We start from the raw sequence: 17,104 nt of genomic DNA, 5'->3' as shown, positions 1-17,104 counted from the left end.
CTATGTTTCACTCGGTCTTGAGTAGCTTGACACCAATATGCTGAGAGAAAGGAATGATAAAATTCTCCTTCACTGTGACAATCGTGAATGACCTATCGCATTCTTACAGCTGGTTCATTCTCTAAGTAGCCACACATAAATTCTAACTTTTGCTCCAATGACCAATTGGGAGGAAAACAATGAGAGAATTGATGAAACCATTCTTGTGGATGAATGTCGTTGCCAGAATTCTTAAATGTTTTGAATTTACGTGTAGTAATGAACAGCTTATAGTCAAAATCATCATGTCGGCTACTCGCATATCGGTCATTGTTACTTCCTTTTGGCGCTTTCATCTGAAAATTCGGTGTGCCTTGCCAATTTCTTTCATAATTTACGAAGTGCCTTGTGTTATTATTTTGTGGCTGTTCCATATTTCTATGCCTCTCTTCCCCTATTGGAGCGCAAGTGTCCTCTGAAATACGTAATTCTTGTATTACTTGTGTCAACTGATTTTGTACTTCCCGGATTTCTCTTTTGTACTGTGTACTGATTTGATTTTGATGTTGTTTGAATTTTCTAATTTGTTCATACTCTTCTGTGTCAGTTAAGGCTACGGGTCTTGTGTCATTCAGATCATCATCTACTTTTGTAGATAAGTTAGTGAACTGATCCGAAAGTTCGGCTACTTTCTCCGATAGTGAACAGATTTCCTCAGTGTGTTTTTCTGAACCAAGTTTCAGAGCGTCCACTTGTGTTGAAATCGTATCTACTATGTCCTTTAAGTCTTCCTGAGTTTTTGCAAGTTGCGTAACCGAATCGGTAGATGCAACTGAGTCAGTTTTAGCTTGCAAGGTGTCGTGATTTCCTCGAACAATAGCTTGCAGTTCCTTTATGGCTGCTTCGTGATTCTGTAATGCATTTTCATGACGCGAAAAAATTGGTTGGAAATGTTCACAAATTTGTGTTTTTACGTCATTACAGATTTTTCGACATTTCGAGTCGATTTTAAGTAACTCAGCAGTTAAATCTTCACGTGTTTGTTCAAGCGTTTGTTCCATTGAGTCTAACTTTTAAAGCTGTTGCTGTGTTTGGCTCTCATTTTGTTCCATTGTGTCTAACTTTTGAAGCTTTTGTCCCATTTGGTGCATTAATTCTAATAACAAAGCACTGGCGTCTGAAACATGTTCCTTAGCGCTATTCGGCAGTGCATTTGAAAAGCCAATATTCGAATGTAGAAAAGCGCAAAATGCGTGTGACTTGTTTGAAAAACGGGTAATGACTCAAAACCTGAATCTACGGTATCTGCAAAATTGTGTTCTGTCATTTCGGATGCCTGTGGCGAGCTGTTGCCGACCGACCGATCGACAATACTACCTTCTTCACTAGCCGTTTCACTGTCTACACCATTATTTATTGCCTGATCCATTCCCCTATGCACAATTACCAAATTACTATGTTGAACATTAGTTAATTCATTACACAGTGGCGCTAGCACACTGCTTTCGTCTTCACTGTCATTTCTCATTTTACTTTGGAGGCTAGTATTATGTTTTTCGCACGCCATTATTGTCACAATATTTCACACAATAGCACAGAAAAGCACAATTTGAAGAGCAAAAGCAAGAAAACACATTAGCATAGCACTGAAAATAATATCTCGTTAATTGCTAGTGCAGCTGCGAAATACTTGGTGCAAATCTACATGCATGCCACAACTGTTTTACTGTACAACAATGAAAGACTACAACTACAAAAGAATTTCTCTCTATAATTATGCACTAGCAATAAACAATGGCTACACTAATTACACAAACTACTAGAAAAATCAGAACATTCCAGTGAAGTATCCTCTGCTAAGGCTCGCCATATGAAACGTTCCCTTAGAAGAATTTATGAATTACTGTGCTGGTAAACCCCTTTTGTTATATGATTTTCCAACAGCTGATAAAAACTGAACTTACTCAGACATTTTTCTCTTTACTTATTCTGATCATCACTAAACTGACACACAATATTTTTAGCACAACGCAATCTGACTTTCAAGAATCTCTACAAAAGAATGGCCCTGACTACTATACCTTTCATGAATCACTTACCTCACCAAAATCTTTGTTACTCGAACAACTGCAATACAGCGAGCTCCAATACTGCCAGCTAAATAAAAGATTCTATGTACTGAAGTCACTACCTACTCATGGGCATAGTTAGGAAATGAAAGACTTTGATAAAGAACAAACAATTGTATTTATCTTAATAGTGTTCAAAAGTCATAATATATCATGACATTCAATCTTACAAATTTACTGTCTCTGATGCACACACATCCAGATCATCCACTCTCAAAACTCTGCCATCTCTCTCCCCACATCCACCACTGCTGGCGGCTCACCTCAAACTGCGCAACGCTACATGCTGTTAACAGCCAACTGCCCAACACTACAATAGCAAATTCCAACAATGCAAACCAGCCAAAGACTGCACACTGTACAGTCAGTGATTTTCATATGGAGTGCTACATGGCGTTACCAACATAAAAACCTAAACAGACTACTTACAAACTATTTATCTACAATATTCAGTAATTTTTAAGTCTTTGAACGAAAGTCATCCTAAGGATCATTGGTTGTCAAAATTATTTTAATACTTTGATTTACTACTCACCAGAACAGTTACAGTACAATATTACTAATCTACCAAATGTTTTTTAAAATATAAACAAAATTACAACTACTTTTCTACCTTTAAATTTTAAATATCGTACATTAAACTTATTAAATTCACCAAATAAACAAAATTCATCAAATGTACTTGATTCCATTTATTCAAATTATTAATTTACAAATTATTTTGATAATAGATCATGTTTGTTATGCTGTATTTGAATAGCAAAATATACTCTATCTTCTTTAATGTAACAAAAAGCATAATAAAAACTTTAATTTATATCAAGGAGGTTTCAATTTTCAGTAATTAAATCCAATTATACATAAAAAATTTTATTAACGTTTCTAAATACCACATTACTTTTATTTACCCAAATATTGTGTCAATTATCAAGACTTAACATTTTTACATATGTTTCATTATTCAAACTTTTTCAACAAGATAAACATCTGGAAAATTTGCTTCACTAGTTCTAGTTCCTAAAAAATTACTTTCCTTTCTTCACCATTTAAATGCTTCAGTTCATTTTATGATTAGAATATAATGAATAACATCTTCAGTTTGAAAAATTTCTGTTAACCAACTTCCTGTGCACTCTTTTTCGATAACTACTTTTCATTTACTTATTCTTACTTTATCACCAGTTTTATATTTAGCACTTAGCATTTATATCTAGAATTCCTGCTACCCCTGAACTCTTGCCATCCGAATATTCTGTTCACAATGGAAATGGAGAAGGATGGACTACTTCCAGTCTTGGATGTGCTAGTTAAGAGAAAGGCAGATGGGACATTTGGACACAGTATGTACCAGAAACCTACACACACTGACTTATACCAACAAGCCAACAGTTGTCACCTTCAGGAACAGAAGAATGGAGGGCTCAAAACACTGGTAAACAGAGCACAAATTCTGTCAGATCCTGATATTTTTGCCACAGAATAGAACACTCACAATCAGTGCTCACCACTAATGGGTACTCCTCTAGAGATAACCAGAAGGCACTTCAACCTGCCAATCAGCCATAGGATTCAGAAGAAGAACCAGAAGAGTCAAAGAAGATGGCATACCTGCCATATGCCGGACCTATTTCTGCCAAAATCTGAAGGATTATCCAGAAGTATGAAATCGAGAGCATATTTTTCCCTCCCACCAAAATTGGGGCTATGTTGCAGAATGGAAAAGATGACCTAGGGCTACACAAGCCAGGTATTTACAACATACCGTGCCAATGTGGGATGTGATAAATTAGCCGGACCACCAGAACTGTGGACATCAGGTGTAAAGAACACCAGAGACATACCAGACTCAGACGGGCAACTAAATCACACATAGCAGAGCATTGACTGGAACTTGATCATTCAATGGATTACAATGACACCAAGATTGTGACACAGGCCTCAAGATTTTGGAACAGTATCATTAAAGAAGCCATTGAGATTAAGGTCACAGATAATCTAATCAACTGTGACTCGGGATACCAAATCAGCATGGCCTAAAAATCCAGCACTTGAGCTTGTGAAAACTCAATGCATGACACTCCAAGATTCTACAAAAAATAGGGGTGGAGCCCAAGAAAACAGCCATGAGACAAGGTGTTGGACATAAGAGACCAGATTTGACAAACCTCAGATCATGAACTCGACTGCAGAAGACGGCCAGGCTGGGCACGGACGGCGACCAGAGAGGGCCAATGTAGCCGCATCTAGGGGCGCAAACCGCAGACGGAACACACTTCATGGCGTGGACCGATTATGGAGCGCCCAGCACGAAACAGAAGTGGAAATCATAGTAACAGTCATGAGACAGAGTACCCAACATCTCAGATCAGGTCTGACACACCTCAGACGACGACCACAACCGTTGAGGACGGCCAAAATTAGCGGGGACGGCAGTCAGAACATCCGCATCTGGAGGGGTCCGTTGTAGCCGAGTCTGGTGATGGCGGACCACAGATGGAACACTCGACTCGCCACAGACCGATTAGGGAACGCCCAGCTCCTTCCACGCATAAATACTGGACTCGATCGACCCAAGGACCAGTCTCAGGTAGCACCTGAAGAAGACAGTGAGGCATGCTGTTGGCCTATCGTGCGAGAACGATGCGAACATCCAGCTGGATTCCACAATAACCAAGATGTCAGATTGAATGGTAATTATTTAATTTATATAGTAAGAAATCTTTATTCATATTTTTCACTTTTCCAAAACCGGTGGGGAAGAGAATTCAAAAATCTAATCAAGTATGGAATTCGTTTGAGATTATTAATAATAAAATCAATAGATTAGTTTGTGAACATATGCATTATTCCAACTTCTTCATTATGATAATATTTAATTCCTGCTAATTCTTCATAATTCTTCATTATGAGTTACTGTTTATCTATCACTTAAATCTCGAACAACATTCACCCAAATACATTCGATTAATTTTTCTGAGTACTAAATCTTCACCCTTTTTTCATCATAACTAGAATTTCAATTTATTGGTAATTTTAAGGAAGATAAGAATTAACAATTTCTATTATCAATTATTTATATTTCTTTGCTTTGCATAATTTCTTTCTATTGGCATCGTTATGTATGGTTCCTGAATGAATTAACATATCTGCATAATTTGGTAAATCAGAACTTTGTAAATAATATGTTCATATCATCCATAGTTACTAGTATTAGTTAAGAGAGTCATTAAACCATGAAGTCCTACATCTGTTATATCCCCAACTTTTAGTTGTGTTTATAATGAAGAAATTTAAATATGAGACAGGTCTTAAACAAAAACACTATCCTCACCATACTTAACATATTCTAACATTCTTTCATGACTTTTATTTAAATTCCATGAATCACCAACAACAAATTCATGATAAATGTGTTGAAATTATTATCATATTGCCTGAAAATTTTTCAAACATTGAAGTTATCTCTTACTAATTGATTTGGTATTTTAAGAATAAGTTTAATCTAAGTAAGAAAATCTAGTCTTTTATGTCTACAAGAGGTAAAAAATTCTATAACTATATCTTGATTTTTAGGTATGAATACATCAAAAACTACACATGAATTATCTTGATTTGCATGTAATGTAATAATTACATTATTGTTTCAAATATAAGTAGGAATTTTTTAAATAATTTCATCCTTTATTTTTTCATTACTTTTAATATATTCCTGATATTTCGGTTGATCTGAGGTTTTACAATAAATGTACAAATGATTATTTTGTGCCATTTGACCATCCTGTAAGTAGATTATAATTTTCAATCATTACTGATGTTCTCCCATAACAGTTGGTGTAACTATTGAACATGGAATAGAATGTGGTAGAAGTTTACCATGTTTACTGTTTAATTTCTTCCATAATTCTCAATCTTGATTTCAAGGCTATTATTTTTTTATATATTTTTTCATATGAACCAGTATACTATATCAATTGATTGGTAATTCACGTGTTCTGAATTTACTGTTCCAACAAAAGGAACTTATAAAAATGTTTTGTTAGTTAATTTTTGTTCAATTTCTCTTATGTGAAGTATTACAATGAAATAAAAATTATACGCTTATGAAGAAATGATAGTCATCTCTTTTGCTCAATACAGTTGAAGAAGTTTTAATAAAATTATTAAATCATGAAACCCAAATATTCTCATTAAAAAGAGATTTTTTTAAATAGTTTTGTTACTGGAAGTTATTATTTATTGCTAAGAAGAATGTACTGGTCAAGTTTTAGGATTTAACAATCCAAGTATGGGAAGTGATCGTTCAAAATATTCCTAAAATTGCTGATTGCTAACAATATTCCTAAAATTACGCCATTTGAATTAATAAATTTTAGTTTTAATATAAGTGATGGAAATTTTGTTAAACATAATGATCATTTTCGTGGAAAATCTAATATTATCCCTTCATTGAAACGAAATGCTGAATTTGGAGGAGCAGTAATTTATTAATCAAATTATATAATAACTATTCCAATTTTTGATGCTACTAAAAATGTAATAATTTCTATCATTGATGAAAATGACAATTTGATTGACTCCAATTGTGCTTGTGTAAGAATAATTTTAAGAAAAATTAATAAACTTTTTTATTAATAAATCATAAGAAATTGAGAGTTATTACTTTCACTCATTTCCTTTTAATGAAAAAACAAAAAATAATGTAACTTTTCCTAACAAGGGAAAAAAATTAATATTAATAGTGTTCATGGTTGTATTCATTCTAATAACTAACAACTTTACATGACATTTGATGTTATTCATACAGATGGCTGTGATTTTTCTGCATATTACTGTAATTCATATTTTAAACAAACTGATAATTATGTATTAAAATAGTTTGATGTTATTACAATTGAAAAAGTAAATCCCATTTCTTCTAGAATAAAACATCCCTTTCTTCCTTTATCAACTCATATTCAATTTACCTCATCTCTATCAAATGAATTATTATAGGAGGACATATTGTTAACAAGGATAAAACTGAAAACAAACAAGATGAAGTACTTTATCTGTTAGATTATTTCTTAGATTTTTAAGAACGTTAATAAATAATTTGGTAAGGAAATTTAACAGTAATTTTGTCTTGGAGTGAAGCAAAAGGTCAAGATCGTTCTATTCTTCGATTGACTAGTAGCAGTGATAGAAGTACACTACCAAAAGAAAAGAAAATTGATGTTTAAGTTAGGTAATTCGTGTTCCTGTTCTTAAATACTAGGCAGAATATTCGCTTGAACTAGAAGACGAAAAACAAAAAATTGAAAAATTACAAATTTTTTTTTTGTATTACAAACAGTTCAATTTGTTTGATGAAGTGTGAAATTAAATTTTGAGGTAGATATTACTAATTATTAGCATTCTGATGAATTTGATATTCATTACATTATTTCTGTTGTTTTCCAAACTAATCGAAAAAATAAGCCATTAATTCATTCGTCTTTATTCGATAAAATAAATATCAAAATATATTTGTAGAAAATGGAAGAAATGAATTTCTGACTTTAGGATTATGGGTTCTTGATCCCCAAACAGCATTTTAAATCTCTTATATAGATTTTAAAATAATAATGCTATTCAATAACGATATAAATGTAAATTCATTCTATTATATTCCTAATTATCTTATCTGTGTCATAAATATGACTGAAATAACGAATGTTTTAACTACTCAAAAAGCGATAGGAAAATTTTGTGATTTCTCTACTGAAAATATACCTGATGGTAAAATTGCGTTTGTAATTAAGTGTGGAATGAAGAGGTCAAGTTATGATTCATAACATAGAATTGTAAATGAAATTTTTTAATTCTATAAATGAATAAAAAATTAGAAAAAAATAGGTTTTCAAAAATTAAAACGTTTAATTGAATGTTTTAGTTTTGAAAAAAAAATTTCAACTTTTTTAATAATTTTCGCCATCTAAAAATTAAAATTTTAATCTAATTGAATTTGAAAATTTCAATTTCTTTCTGTATAAGTAAATGCAAAATGAACTGAGTATGAATGACTTTGCTAATAGTCTATTAAATGAACTAAGCAGTTCCATTAATGATCAAGCAGAAGTGTTCACTAAATTATCAGAGCTGAAGAAAACTGATCTTTACAATATTTCAAAGATTGAAATATGAGCAAAATATTTAATTACTTTAGTCTAACAAACATGAAATTACTCTTTCAGATTATTATACTAAAATATTATAGAAGGTGATGAAGTATTAGAAAGAATCATTGGATTAAACTGTATTTATTGAGGTAAAAGATGAAATAATGATAGTTCAATTTATGTTTTTGAATTTTGCAAACTTAATTAGAATGTTTTTCTTTATGTTTAGTTTTTGAATATTAAATTTGAATTCACTACATTTATCTTTTAATTAACTGATAATTTCGTTTACGAATAAATAAATTTTTAAAAGTATGAATCAGTGAAAGAAAAATCTTGTTTTTAAATATGACAAGTTTTAGAAGGCATGTGCTTTGGTCCAGAATCGTCATATGGATACTACTTTACTACTTATATAGGAACTGATGTGTCGTTCAATGAATTTGTAAGGATATGTGGAGATTGCAGGAATAATGCAGAGTATGGGTTTCTTGTTATTGATGAAACAAGAAAACTGAATTATTATAGTTTTAATTAATATTGTGTTTATACTGGTTGATGGTGAGGAATAAAGTTAGTTATTAGTATTTCGTTAATGAGCTCTTGGATCTAATAATTGCAGCTTCACTGCCAATTCATCGGAAGTTCCCTTGTGATTACCAACGAAACGACACCTCTGTGCAAATTTACAATTAGAGAATACATATATAATGCAATTCCTACACACCTTTGATGTAAATGCTCAGTATATATATATTTTTTTGAGTAGCAGACAATATATTTTCAATCTAATTCTTACAGTAATCTCGATAGCCAAATTACAATTATTCAATGCATCTATTCTGCATAGAGAAGATCCTAGAAGTCCTCTCAACACACTAAAGAGAATATCACCAAGAGTAATTATGCACTTATGGAATAGTAATAGTACTGTCCATTAATTCTGCAAGTACATAGATGGTCAAGTAGGAAACTTAATTCACTGATAGAATTGTGCTGGGATAATTAGTAGAATATAAATAGTTAATGACAATACGCTTTGCGAGCTAACTGTAAATTTTGTTGGCTCGTTTGTTCAAAAGAGAAATATTTTGAAGATCAGTCTTTAGAAATTTACCATAGAGTGTATGGGTAACATGTTAAGACTGTATGTAACCAGAATACATATCTTGTGACTTTTACATGTACCAGGCTATATTTGCATCCTGTGTACATAACCAGGGAAGATATAAATCAGTATGATCGTGGAAAAGGTCTACCCATTTGGGTGCTGGCCTTCACAGGGAAAGCCTGGAACACCTGGAAGAATTGTCCCCAGCTTAGGTACTAAGGACGATAGGAAAGCCTAAACAAAGTGATTTTGAAATGTATAAAACCTTGATAGATGCGGTAGATAGAAAAGTGCATCATAGCCAAAAAGATTCTTTACAACAGTGTTTGAAAAAATTTTTTTAATTTCTTCTTTCGACTGTGTAGGTGGAGACCTCGTAGTGAAGCTGATGAAACAGGAACACTGGGTACGGACAGTGGGTAGGCGATGTACAGCATTTGGTGGAGGCGGTATGGAGGACAGCCGATGAATGGCAGTACAGGACAGAAGCTGGTAATGTGGTGTAGAAAGAGCAAGATGCAGTCAGGAACAGGGACGTGAACATGGAACAGGTTTAAGGTGGAATGAGAAAAGGTTCTGACTGAATAAATCCCTGGAAGACAGTGGACTAAGGCACTGAAGTCCATATTTCATCGTTGAATTCAAAGTCGGAATTGATTCACTTCTTCTTCCAGCTGTACTAGACTGGAATATCCATCAGAACTGATAATCGCGAATTTTATTGTCGTCCTTAATTTTGAAGTTGTTCAGAATGGCAACACTGCATATCGTACAAAGTATTGCAAAAGAAACTGTGCTAATTTCATTTTTCTGTAGCACGTACCAAATGTACTCCTCCGAAAAATTTTCTTAATCTGATCTTCGATTTGATGTAGTTCAGGTGGAAGTAAGGCACTGAATCTGTCTGAATTTTATTTTCAAGTGCGAAATTATGGATAAAATTCAAGTTCGTACATGAAGAAAATTTTAAAATATAGGCATGTGACATCGAATACACATAAATTTTCTCTCGCGCGACCAGCGAGTCGGTTTAACCGTTTGTAGCTGTGATATTATTGACTGTAGTTTCACTTCACACTTCACCTGTTTTTACTGCGAACAGCGTGCATCCTGCCTTCAGCGTACTTCCATACATAATTAATACATTTAAAGTTTCATACTCCATGTTCATATGATTGATATGTCTTTAGAGAATATAGGTGCACTTTAACTAGACATTAACACTCCGTATGGCTGTTACTTATAGACAATACGTACACACACTAACAAATGCTACAGCCTGATACCTATTCTAAAGATTATACTAAGTAACCACAGGAATAATCTCACTGACTCTTAACCTATCAATCTATCAATCATATAAACACACACACACACACACACACAGACACACACACACACACACACACACACACACACACACACACACACACATACATACATACATATATATACATATATATATATATATTCACTCAAATAATAAGAAAAATCCATTATTGATCCTACTTCAGGTCCGGTGTCGAAGTTCTAAGATCCTTCAAAAAAATTTCTTGATATCATTATATGTGATATTATGGACTGTAGTTTCACTTCACACTTCACCTGTTTTTACTGCGAACAGCGCACGTCCTGCCTTCAGCGTACTTCCATACATAATTAATACGTTTAAAGTTTCATACACCATGTTCATATGATTGATATGTCTTTAGAGAATATAGGTGCACTTTAACTAGACATTAACACTCCGTATGGCTGTTACTTATAGACAATACGTACACACACTAACAAATGCTACAGCCTGATACCTATTCTAAAGATTATACTAAGTAATCACAGGAATAATCTCACTGACTCTTAACCTATCAATCTATCAATCATATAAACACACACACACACACACACACACACACACACACACACACACACACACACACACACATATATATATATATATATATATATATATATATATATATATATTCACTCAAATAATAAGAAAAATACATTATTGATTCTACTTCAGGTCCAGTGTCGAAGTTGTAAGATCCTTCAAAAAAATTTCTTGATATCATTACGCAGAAATAAACCCTTTACCCCTTTTGAATCAGGATAGGCCAACAAGTATGATACCAGATTTGGTATACTGACAATAACATATGGTCTGTTATATATAAGATTCCATTTCTTGGTGTTCTTTCTCAGTTTCGAGGAATGCAGGTGTCACCTCAATAAAACCTTTTCTCCGTGATGAAACGTCTGAATCCAGTGTATCCTTTGATCATATGTCAACTTCCGTTGTCCTGCCTTTTCAGTCAAACTGACAAGTGCTAGTCGAATCTTTTCCTACCAAGTTAGTTTTTGACATTCATGCTTTGGCAAATGGTTTATCCAGAAATTCTTTTCAGCCTGCATTAGCTTTGTTGGAGTGAAGGTAGTTGAGATATGTGGCACATTATTAAATATTTGCTCAAATTCCGACATACTCAGCCCATGATGTTTGTTTATTGTGAAAGTATGTACACATGAATCCGTTTAATTCACGGAAAACTCCTACTATTGGATTGCCTTGAGGGTGGTAACATGATGTCAATATTTGCCAAATTCCAAGTTGTGCTAGTGTTTGTTTCCATTTAAATCTGGTAAAAATTCTGGCATTGTCTGAAATTACGGATTTAGGTAAACCTGCATGTGGAATATAGTCACGCATAAATCTCATTACAACAGCTCTGGCAGTAGCACACTTTAATGGATATAATTTTACATATTTTGCAAATACATCATAAAATCCAACAATGAATCTTACTCCTCCTCCTCACAGTGGAGGCGGGCCGCAGATGTCACACGAAATTAGTGACATTGGCTCTTGTGGAAAAATTGAATGCAGAACATCTTTACTACCTCTATTATCCAATTTTGCTTTCTGACAGATTAAACACTTTTGTATTAGTTTGTGCACTTTCCTCCTAATATTCAGAAAATAACAGTAGGCACCTAATTTATTTGCACATTTAACCACTCCAAAATGTCCCATGATAAGTGGGTGAACCAAATTAATTTCTCCTCATATTCTTTCAGGATGAACACACACCACCGTGGATTGTTATCCTTCCCATATCTGAAGAATAGTATTCCATTCACTAATTTGTAGTGATCTAAAGTGGCACTTGAATTTTGTTGTTCCTTTAGCTGAATTATCTTGTTCCATCGCTGATCCTTCCGTTGTAAGGTTCTCATATCTCTACAGAGATGTATATAGTAAGCTTCGTAGTTATTGTCTTGCAACAGTAGTACTGGAAATTCTGAAGTGCTGATTGATTCTATTTCCTGTGTTAAACCTTCTGGAGATCTCGAAAGTGCATTAGCAATAATATTCTCCTTGCCAGATACAGGAACGATTTTAAACTGGTATTGCTCTAGTGTCGTTGTCCAACGTGACAATCTGGGATGAAATAATTTACACATCAGCAAAAACGTTAGTGGTTGACGGTCACAATACACAACTGTTTTCGAGCCATATAAATAATAATTAAACTTCTTGAATTCCCAGATAACAGGAAGTGCTTCAATTTCTGTTATTGTATAAGCTCTTTCACATGGTGATAAAACTCTACTAGCAAATGATATTGGGCAGAATGTTGTTACTCCTTCTATTTTCCTTATCTGAAAGAGACAGGCACCTAATCCAACATCTGAGGAATTCGTTGAAAGACAGAACGCACGATTCATATGAGGGTGATATAACAAGGATAATTTGAGGAGTTGGTCTTTAATGTCTCGAAACGCTAGTTCACATTCTTCGGTCCATTGCCATGGCTCATTCATCCGCAGAAGTCGGTTTAATGTTTCGGAATTCATGACTTGATTCTCTATGTAACGACGGAAGAACGATGCCATTCCTATGAATCCCTTCAGTTGTCTCTTATTCCGTGGATATGGAAAATTTCTAATTGCACTTATCTTCTTCTCAGTCGGCAGAATACTTTTTGCATCAGTCACACGCCCCAAGAACTTAATCTGTGCTAATGCAAAGTGAGACTTCTGTAGATTTACTGTTATTCCTGTCTTCTTGAAGACATCAAAAATCCTTTCCAGAATATGTAAATGATCTTCCCATGTCTTTGTGGCTATTAATAAATTGTCAACGAATACAGTTATGCGACTTCGCAATTCTGGCCCAAGAGCATAATCCTACGCTGAAATGAATATTCCGGCATTGATATTGAGTCCGAACTGGACAACTTTAAATTGGTAACTTCTACCTGCACAGATGAATGCCGTATATTTCCTAGATTCTTCATTCATGGTGACCTGCCAATAAGAACTTCTCAGATCGACACTAGTCAAGTATGAAACATCTTGAAAATTTTGAATTAACTCATCAATATTTTCCGGAGGATTCTCACAGGTACTATTATTTTATTGATCTCTCTCGCATCAAGAACTAATCTTACGTTGCCTCCAGGTTTTGGAACGACTAACAACGGGGAACAATATGGACTCGTTGATGGCTCCATCAGGTCCCATTTTAACATTCTATTTATCTCCTTTTGAACAGATGGTTTTAATCGCCAGGGGATCGGATAGTGCGTGTGACAGTAAGTTTGATGTGGCTTTACTTCCAGGTGGCAAATATACCCTCTGATAATTCCCGGTTTATGATCAAAAATCTCTTCATAAGCCGCTAACAGATGATGAAGCTGCTGCCTTTGTTCTGTGGTAAGCTAATTTGATTCATTGGCTTTAAGTATTCCTGTTTGATCAAAGTCTTCATTCTGCATCGAATTATTTGAAAAATCCTTCCAACGACCGTTTGTAGTATCAGTTAATTGAATGGTGGCACCGCGACAATACTTCTTATGCACTGTCTCCTTTCTGTTTAAGTCCAGTGCTATCTCTCCTCCATTTATTCTAAATTTAACTTTCCCTTCCGAAAAATCAATCTTACAATGGTACTCCTGCATACTCCCAATACCAAGAATACAATCCACTTACAACTTCTCTATTACAAGGAACGTGCATCTCATTGCTATATTTTCCATCTTCATCTCTAGCTGGGTTTGTACTTTGACATTGGGAGAGCGTGCTCCTACATCTCCGATGATTTTACAGTTTTGTACCGGTAAAATGGGTACCTTCCTCCTCTTAACAATTCTCCTATAAATATCACCTGAGAAGACGTTGGCGGGAGAGACGGTGTCTAGTATTACATTCGCTGGATTCTCCTCTATTTCGACAAATACCTCCGATACCAGAACACCCGATCTTTCATTCTAACACATTGTTAAATCTTTCGTCAACTCTTCAGTTAATAGCTCACCGTCATTACATCCTAACATTTGCACTTTTACTGACTCGCCCCTAACAAATCCCCTGAGCCCTCCTCCGGGGCACGATGCAGTCACGATTAGTTTGACTGATTTGTATTACGATTGCTATTTGTATCGTCAATTATTTCAGTAATGATCGGTTGTTGTGGTGAGTCGTGATTTCATTGTGTCTGTTGAGGTGAATATGGTCGGTATTGCCTCGATTGGTTCGTGTAGTTATTGCTATTATTATACGGCTGTGGGTAGAACTGTCTTGCATTCCCATACATAGGATTAAATCGATTAAAGTTTCTATTGTTCCCGAAACTGCCCCTCGCGGCACTGTTATTGAAATTTCCATTATGATAATAATTGTTGCTTCCATTTAATCCATTTCTAAGTCTTCGCAGATAAGATGGTTTGTCGTGATTATTATTACAGTTACTATTATTGCCATTTCCGTTCCTAGTGTAGCTCGGATTTGCTTCAATGGCTCTTATTTGACGGAACATTTCTCTTGACCTTTGATCGTCCTCCTCAAATAAATCAATTTGATCAAGAGTCGTCATAACCGAGTCTAAGTCCTTATCATTTATGTGGTGGGAAAAGGTAGAAGGCACCATATTAAGACTCGTCTGAGCTTTCCAAATGATTTACTGTCGGTAACACTTATTACCTCATGAGTATAAAGAGCTAGTTGTGTTTCACAAAAACAATGTTTTCTGAATCCGTGCTGACTATATGTCAATAAATCGTTTTCTTAGAGGTACTTCATAATGTTCGAATACAGTATACGTTCTGAAACCCTGCTGCAAATCGACGTTAGTGCTATAGGCCTGATATTCAGCGGATTACTCGTACTTCCTTTTTTGTAAACTGGTGTGACTTCAGCAATTTTCCAGTCTTTAGGTGCGTATCTTTCTGTGAGCGAGTGGTTGTATATAATTGCTAAATATGGAGCTATTTTATCTACATACTCTAAGAGGAACCTGACTGGTACACGATCTGGAGCCGAGGCCTTGCCTTTGTTAAGTGATTTAAGCTGCTTTGTTACACCGAGAATATCTACTTCGATGTTTCTCATCTTCGCAGTGGTTCTTGATTGGAATTTAGGAATATTTACTTCGTCTTCTTTGGTGAAGGAGTTTCGGGAAACCGTGTTTACTAACCCTTCTTTAGTGGCACTGTCATCAGTGACTTCACCGTTGTTATCGCGCAGTGAAGATATTGATTGTGTATTCCCACTGGTGTGCTTTATGTATGACCAGAATCTCTTCGGGTTTTCCGCCAGATATCGAGACAGAATTTCGTTGTGGACATTATTAAAAGCATCTCGCATTGAAGTACGCGCCATATTTCGAACTTCTGTAAAACTTTGCCAATCTTGGGGATTTTGCGTTCTTTTAAATTTGGCATGCTTTTTTCGTTGGTTCTGCAACAACAATCTGACCCGTATTGTGTACCATGGGGGATCGGTACCATCACTTATTAATTTATGTGGTATATATCTCACAATATCAGTAAAAATACAACACATAACAGAGTTAAGGTTACGATGAGACTGGGCACAGAAGTGCTCAAAATGATCGTTATTTGCCGTTGCTTTTCCCTGTGTTGAACGGCATGTTGCACTAGCTATTCGTCTGATGTGTGCCCCTCTTGCTGGATTACGAATCTCAACAGACCTGGCCCCAGAGTTTGATTTAAAAAGGTCAGATTCTGCCTTGGCAAAAACTCTGAAGTGGCTTCTGACCAGTACAGCTGTGGCTGCGTCACATTCAATTGCGTGACGCATGATATTGACGCTGACAGGTGGAAGATTGGTCCTATTACGTTACACTTAGTTCCATTAATTAAAATTCCGTTGCCCCCGACCTCTACACTTTTTTCTTCCGTAAACATTCCTTGCTCACAAGAACTTGCTACTACTGCCAAATTCTCGTAGGTGGAGAAGATCCAATGCACTCTGACTCCTCGCAAGCTCAATTTTGTCTCGACGATGTCCCGTGGACGGTCCATTCCTTTCCCCCTGGCTATAAATAACTGCACAGTGAACGTGTCCCATATTTGTAGCTTCACAGATTTTTCTCCAACATTCACTATGTTGCGTTCAAACTCAACACCAATTGTGCGACTACTCTCATCCTTAAATTACGTTATATGAACTGGTGCAATAAACACGACTTTCCTAACACAGCACTGTCGATAACAAAAAAATTTAAACAGGACATCGAAGGAATGTTCAACACATATTTATTACAACTTTGCCGCAAAATTTACTCCGACGCATTTATTTCTCCAGAACTGTGTTTCTTTTCTCCTCCAACAACACTTGACATACGTCAGATGCTACACTTCCCTTTTCAGTGACCTGAGGGCAGGGATCACCATCACCCTTCCTCCCTCTTCAAAATGACTGCTTTTCGAGGCAGGCTATAT

The sequence above is a fragment of the Schistocerca piceifrons genome, chromosome X (assembly GCF_021461385.2).
Source record: "Schistocerca piceifrons isolate TAMUIC-IGC-003096 chromosome X, iqSchPice1.1, whole genome shotgun sequence".
Taxonomy (NCBI): Eukaryota; Metazoa; Arthropoda; class Insecta; order Orthoptera; family Acrididae; genus Schistocerca; species Schistocerca piceifrons.
The sequence above is the reverse complement of the archived record's forward strand: the minus strand, read 5'-3'. Positions refer to the sequence as shown.